This window comes from Marmota marmota, unplaced genomic scaffold (assembly GCF_001458135.2).
Source record: "Marmota marmota marmota unplaced genomic scaffold, marMar, whole genome shotgun sequence".
In the NCBI taxonomy this organism is placed as follows: domain Eukaryota; kingdom Metazoa; phylum Chordata; class Mammalia; order Rodentia; family Sciuridae; genus Marmota; species Marmota marmota.
In genome coordinates, this window is record NW_025999900.1 from 15592177 (window position 1) to 15599890 (window position 7714).

The following is a 7714-nucleotide window of genomic DNA, read 5'->3' on the forward strand; positions in this document are numbered from 1 at the left end:
CTCCAGTGTGAGAGGGTGGGTGGGGCAGCGGGAAAAGGGTTGGGTTTGCACGGAGGCGGAGCTTATTGGCAAAAGCGATTGGCTTTTTGAGGTTTGTACCATTTTAGAACTTTACTTGGTTTCCTCTTAAATTCTTTATTCACATGGGAGAAGTTCTGTTTTCTCACTAAATTGTGGATCTATAATATTTCAGTTTAATGATATATTTAGGAAAATATTGAATTGGTGTGTCATATGCTAGTGTTCAAGATTAGCTAATATGCTGTAATTTACAATGAAAGTTAATACCATTTAAAAAATTAGATAGCCTTAACCCCATTTTAGGGTTGAAAAAGTCAGGGTTTAAAAAATTAGTTTTATACATGGCAGATTTCCACACAGTAGGTGACAGAGCTGGAAATTGAAGTTAGGGTTGCTTAATACTAGAGTTGTGGGGCTCAGCCACTGTTTTTATTAAGCCCTCGTTTTTTGTATTTTTTTTTTTCAGTTAATTTTCTGTTAAAAAGTAAAAGCCCCACAGGCTTTGCTAGGAGAGAATGGGCCACACTCTACCTGTAATTAGAAATGTAGACGTTGAGATTTTTTTCCCATCCAGCCATTGGACAATGATTGAAAGCTGAAGACTAGCCCAGAGGAGCATTGTATTTCTCACAGGTAGAACTAGGGAAGATTGGATGCCTTTTTTTTTTTTTTTTTTTTGGTAGTTTTGGATGGACAGCATGCCTTTATTTTGTTTATTTTATTTTATTTTTTTATGCAATGCTAAGGATGGAAACTAGTGATTCACACATGCTAGGCAAGCACTCTTGTCACTGAGCTACAGCCCTAGATGCCTTTTTGAACAGTGTAATGGTCAGCAAGGCTGTGGCACTGACCTTACTCATGAATCTTTTTGAAGGGGTCTAGTGATACAGGGATGGAAGCTCGGAGTAAAATTTAAGATAACTAGTGATAAAAATAAATGGATGTCTTAGAGCAGGGGTGAGGGAATATGACTCTGCCTCCCAAAATATAACTAATAACTGGAAAAGCCTGCTTTTGGTTTTCTAATTTCTTATGGCATTTAATGGAAAAAAAAACCATTTAATGGTTTTTTTTCACTAAGGATCTGAGAGATTAAATACAAAACACAGAAAATAATTCACATAGTATTAAACTTACCTTGCAAGTAGAAAAGCCTTTTAAAACTGTTAAATATGTGGATTATATGTTACATTCACATGGAGTTCATTTTATACTGATTATGTCATTTTCTTCCTGATAACAGACATAATGATGGTTGACACCTGTTCCGGATAATGTCAGTGAGATGACTCTTTAAACCCTTAAGGTTCAGCAGAGTGGAAGAAGTGTGGATTCTTTGCATGCTTGTGTGATTCACAAACCTCACTGAGGCCTTTAACTGAGATTTCCATTCTTTCCCCCTTCCAGTCTCCTTAAAATCTTTTTTTTGGGGGGGAATGGGTATTAGGGACTGAACTTAGGGGCACTTGACCACTTAGCCACCTCCCCAGCCCTATTTTGTATTTTATTTAGAGACAGGGTCTCACTGAGTTGCTTAGTGCCTTGATGTTGCTGAGGCTGGCCTTGGACTTGAAATCTTCCTGCTTCAGCCTCCTGAGCCCCTGGGATTACAGGTGTGTGCCACCGTGCTGGGCTCAATCTTCTTAAAATCTGACAGCTAATTGCAGATTTTTAAAATAATATTAATGAGAGATAATTGATATACAATAAACATGGAGCACATTTAAAGTATATAATTTGCAAAGTTTTGACATACACCCTCCACACTGAAACCATTGCTTTGATTAAGTGAATATGTCCATCACTTTCAAGTTTCTCTCCTGCCCCTTTATAACTTCCTCCCTACCTTACACACCTAAGCAACAACAGGTCTACTTTCTGTTAGTATGGATTCATCTGCATTTTCTAAAGTTTTATATAAATGAAATCACAAATGTATCCTTTTTTGGTCTGTTTTTTTTTTCACTCATTTTCTGTGTACAATAGTTCATTCTTTTTTAAAAAAATATTTTTTGTTGTTGTAGTTGGACACAATACCTTTATTTTATTTATTTTCATGTGGTGCTGAGGATCAAACCCAGGGCCCATGCATGTGCTAGGCGAACGCTCTACCACCAGGCCACAACCCTAGCCCAGTAGTTCATTCTTTTATTATTACAAAGTGTATTCCATTGTGTGGATGTACTACAGTTTATCCACTTAATCTGCTGGTGAACATTTAGCCTGTGTTTAGTTTCAAGCTATTAACTTATGGAGCTACTGTGAACATTTGTGTGCAAGGAAATATATATGTACATATTTCTTTTCTTTTTTTGATAACTAAAAGTGGAATGGCTGGTTCCTGTAGAAGGTGTGTTTTTAATTTTCTAAGAAATTTTTATATTTTCCAGAGTGGTTGTATCTCTTTATATTTCCATCAGGAAGCCTGCAGGGACTCCAACTCTGCCATACTTTGCATGGTCTTCCCTTCAAATCTCAGTGGAAGCCTCCATGATCCCCAAACTCCAGCATCCTACATTCCCACAGAATAATCACCATGTAGATGATGCCAAGGTCTCCTGCCTGCTCATGTAATACCTGGGCCCCTTGGAATATTGGCTGCAGTGGTCTCTGAGTGCCTGCACAGTTAAGCATGGTGAAACAACTTTCTATGCCCCTCTGAGTGAGCATGGCACCCCCCAGAATCTCTTTTCAAGTGAATTTTCCCCTTCTGTGCCCTGAAGCCTATAGTTGGTATGATTTTGCAAATTCCTGAGATGCCCCTAACCATCATTTCTATTATTTCTATGCAAAGTACATAGCATCTCTTTAGGGGCTGCAATCTCTTCAAAAAGAACAACTTTTTTGACCCCAGTTTTACAAGCACTTTTCTGGTCAAACTGTAAAAGTTAGAACTTCTTTAGATCTCTTTCCTGTTCCTTATTCTCACAGTAAACCTGGCTAAAATCTGCCAGCAGTATCCATGCTACTGATTGAAATTTGTTGTCCTGAAATTTCTTCTGCCAGGTTAATTAATACATCACCTTTAAATTCAGCCTCACACAAAGTCTCAGGATATGGGCAAAATGTAGCCAAGTTCTTTGCCAGAATATAATATAAGTGGCCTCTACTCTAATTTCCAATAGTGTCCTCATTTCCTCTGAAACCTCATAAGTAAAATCTGCATTTCTGTCACCATTCTGGTCTTCTGAACTCCCCCCACTGGAATCACCCTTTAAGCTCAGCTTACATTATAAAGCTTTTTCCAGCCTGTATGTACAAACTTTTCAAAATTTCTCCCTCCAAACAGTTCCGAAGGCTTCTGAATCACATGGTCAGGTTACTCATGGCAACAACCCCACATCTTGGAACCAGTTTCTGTTTTAGTTAGCTTTTGCATTTCTGTGACCAAAAGAGCAACTTAGTGGAGTAACTTAGAGGGGGCTCATGGCTTCAGAGGTCCATGGATGGCTGACTCCTTTGATCTGGAACCAAGGTGAAGCAGCACATCATGGGAGAAAGGTCCAGCAGAGAAAAGCTGCTCAACTTATGGTGTGGTCAGGAAGCAAAGGGAGAGGAAGGACCACAGGAAGAAAAACCCTTCTAGGGAATACCCGCAATGACCCATCTCCTCCAGCCACTGCACTACATGCCTATAGTTACCACCCAGACCTTTCGAATGAGTGTGAAATGATTAGGTTATAGCTTTCACAACCCAGTCATTTCACTTTAGAGTATTCCTGCATTAATAGGAGTTTTGTGGAACACCTCATACCCAAACCATAACAGCATCTTTTCATGGGTTTATATGCCATCTGAATTTCTTTTAGAGTCTAATCAGATCTTCATTTCATTTTTTACAAAAAATGGATTGCTTATTTTCTTAAATTTTGAAAGTTTTAAAAAATATATCATGGATACAAGGCCTTTGTCAGATAAATGCTTTGTAAATATTGTCTCCCAGTATGTAGTTTGTCTTTTTGTCCTCTTAACAGTGTGTTTTGAAGAGAAGTTTAAATTTTTTTTTTTTTTTGGTGTGTGTGTATGGTGTTAGGGATTGAACCCAGCGCCTTGTGCATGTAAGACAAGCGCTCTACCAACTGATCTTTATCCCTAGCCCAATTTTAAATTTTAATGAGGTCCAATTTATTATTTTATGGACCATGTTCTTGGTTTATCTCTAAGAAATATTTGCTTACTAAAATTACAAAGACTTCTTTCTGTGTTTTAGACTGTACATAGGTTTATGATTTACTTTTTTAAAAAAAATATTTTTTTAAGTTGTAGTTGGATAGAATACCTTTATTTTATTTATTTATTTTTATGTGGTGCTGAGGATCAAACCTAGTGCCTTGCACATGCTAGGTGAGTAGTCTCTCACTGAGCCACATCCCCAGCCTTTATGATTTACTTTGAATTAACTTTTGTACATGATTTGAAGCATGGATTCAAGTTTATATTTGTTGCAAATAGATAATTATTCCAGAAATAGTTGTTGAAAGACTATTATTTTTCTACTGGGTTGCCTCAGGGGTTTTGTCAAAAATTAGTTGTCCATTTTATATTTATTCAACTTCAAATCTATGTCAGACAATGTGCTAGCAATGAAGATATGTATCATTAAGTGTTTTTTGGTTGCAAAGACTAGAGACAAATATTTCCAACTCAAATAAAATAATACACTTATTGGAAGGATGTAAAGTATAATAGAATTAAAGGAAAAGCTGAAAATCAGTTGTTGGCTACTTTCACTGATAAAAGGGGATAGGTAATTTCCCAAAGGATAATGAGGCCCTATCAACAGAAGAAGAGAAAATTGTGGTAGGTGTCTGCTACAACAGTGCTTCTTAACATTTTTTCCCCATACCAACACATGATAAACAATAAGAATTGAGCAGTTTGTGAGGATAAACTGATGAATATTAGCAAGTGTCTGTATGAGGTGTGATAAAAATTTCATTATTATTCATTATATTATGTAATTTTAAGAATAAAGCAAAATATCAGGGAAGATATAGAATATTGAATTATGTAAAACTTCTCAATAAGGTATTAAATTTATTGAAGAACTTTCACTTTTTTTCTATTATATGATATTTCAGACCTTTTCTCAAAAATAATTATAATATACTTAAGGAAAAGTACAATGCAGCTCAGTGAGTTTTCACAAAGTGAGTATACATGTGTTCCATTTCTGCATACTTGTATAACAAATCACTTCAAAATGTACATGCTTAAAATTGAAGCATTTCTTTTCTTCATGAATTTACAGTTTAAATAGGATTCAGATTGGGTAGCTCGAAGGCCAGGAGACTGGAAACATCAGCAGTCTCCTTCACTTATACGTCTGGCTATTAATGCTACCTATTGCTGAAACTTTAGTTGTCTGTGAGCAGAATACCTATGCGTGGCCTTTCCATGTGACTTTCTGTCTACATGGTGATTGAGTACTAATGTTCAGTGTCCCAAGAAACAGGTAGAAGGCCCATGTAGAAGCTCTAGTTATCTTTTTAAACCAAGAATTGAAAGTTATGCAATGTCACTTCCACTGCATTGTGTGTGTGTGTGTGTGTGTGTGTGTGCGCGCGCACGTTTGCATGCATGCATGGTACTGGGGATCAAACATGACCTCACATGCTAGGCCAGCATTCTACCACTGAGTTACACTCCTAGCATTAAAGCATTCTTTTTGCTAGAGGTCAGTCACTAAGGCCAGCCCAAGTACAAAGGGGAGAAGGAGAGCTTTATCTTTTGATAGGAAGCATTTCAATGAATCCATGGATATGTTTTAAAACCATCACACATATGAAAAATTCCCTGGTCATGAAGCAGAATATTACCAGTGCCCTGGCCTCCCCTTTTGTCATTATCTCCCATGCCAAGAGGAGTAACCATCATCCTGAGTTCTAACAGCATAGATTGTTGTTGCCTGTTTTTATATTTTCTAAAAATCAAATAATAAAATATATATTCTTTTTTTTTTTGGTCTGGCTTATTTCTCTTAACATTGTGAGATTCATTCGTATTATTTTATGTGGATTGTTCTTATTAATATTTATAATTCTGTTTTGTAAATGGCACATAATTTATTTATCTTTATTGTTGATAGGCATTTACATAGCATTCAGTTTGCGGCTAATATGAAGAGTTCTGATTTGAAATTCTAGTACATGTCTTTTGGTACTTATGCACAAGTATATGTATGTATACAGATAATTCATGTAGGAAAGAAATTACTGGGCTTAGGTTTCTCTCTCTCTCTCTCTCTCTCTCTCTCTCTCTCTCTTACTCTCAATTTCTTTTAGTTGTAGTTGGACACAATACCTTTATATTATTTATTTTTATGTGGTTCTGAGGATAGAACCCAGCACCTAGTACGTGCTAGGAAAGCACTCTACTGCTGAACCACAACCCCAGCCCCTCCACCCCTTTTTTAAAAAAATATTTTTAGTTGTAGATGGGCACAATACCTTTATTTTATTTATTTTTTATGTGCTGAGGATTGAATTTGGTGCCTCACATGTGCTAAACAAGTACTCGACCACTGAGCTATTATTACCAGCCCCTTAGGATCTTTTATGTTAAACTTTAGTAGACATTGCCAGACAGTTTTCCAAATTGTGCCATTTGCAATGAGTGATCATGAATATGATTTCTTACTGCCAGATTTCATGCTTGAAGTGACTAACACACTCCTATTCAATACCTGTAAACAGTGTTCTCTTTAAGTTCTTGAAGGTTACCATGGGCAGAAGAAAGCAGGGTTTTGCTGGCTCTGTGGACAGAAAGTGGTTTTCCCAGCATGGTGGTCTAAGAGCAATTATTTTGGGAGCAAGGCAGATCCCTGCATACCCTTTTATGGCCTAACAGTACAAGTCTAGCACAATCTTTATACACATAAATAAATGATGACAGATAGTAGAATAGAATTTATGTTTTCTTCAGTTAGCAAATCATCTTTTATTATTATTAATCAGAGTCCAGATAATTTGATCATTTAAGATTGTACTCTAAATTTAATAGCTCTTTCACTGATAGGTGTAAGGTTATAATAATGATAATGGGTTTGCAGTTCATTCAAAATTTCACATCATGTACTTCAAAACAATAATTTTTTTGACATATACAAATGTTTCCTAGTCTTAATAAATACTCTTTCTTTTTCAAGGATGAATTATTTAAAAGGAAAAGAGAGTGTTGCATAGGAAAAACAAAATAAAACAAACAACAAAGAAACAGGAAAAAACAAAAGATATAATGCCAAAATTAACATGGTACTCAATGTTGAAAGTTTTTTTTAATATTTATTTTTTAGTTATAGTTGGACACAACACCTTTATTTCACTTGTTTATTTTTGTATGTGGTGTTGAGGATTGAACCCAGGGTCTCGCATGTGCCAGGCGAGTGCTCTACCGCTGAGCCACAATCCCAGCCCAGTGTTAAAGTTTTGATAAAGGTAAGTTTGAAATGAAAGTAATTGTTTCAGTCAGGTTTTTTTTTTTTTGCTGCTGGTACTAAAGGACCTGACCCCTGACCAGAACAACTGTAAAGGAGGAAAGGTTTATTTAGGGGCTCATGGTTTCAGAAGTCAGTCTATAGAGGGCCGGCTTGAGGTGAGGCAGAATATCATGGCAGAAGAGTGAGGTGGAGGGAAGCACCTCACATAGTCATCAAGAAACAGAGAGAGAGAGAGGGGGGGGGGGGGTCCCC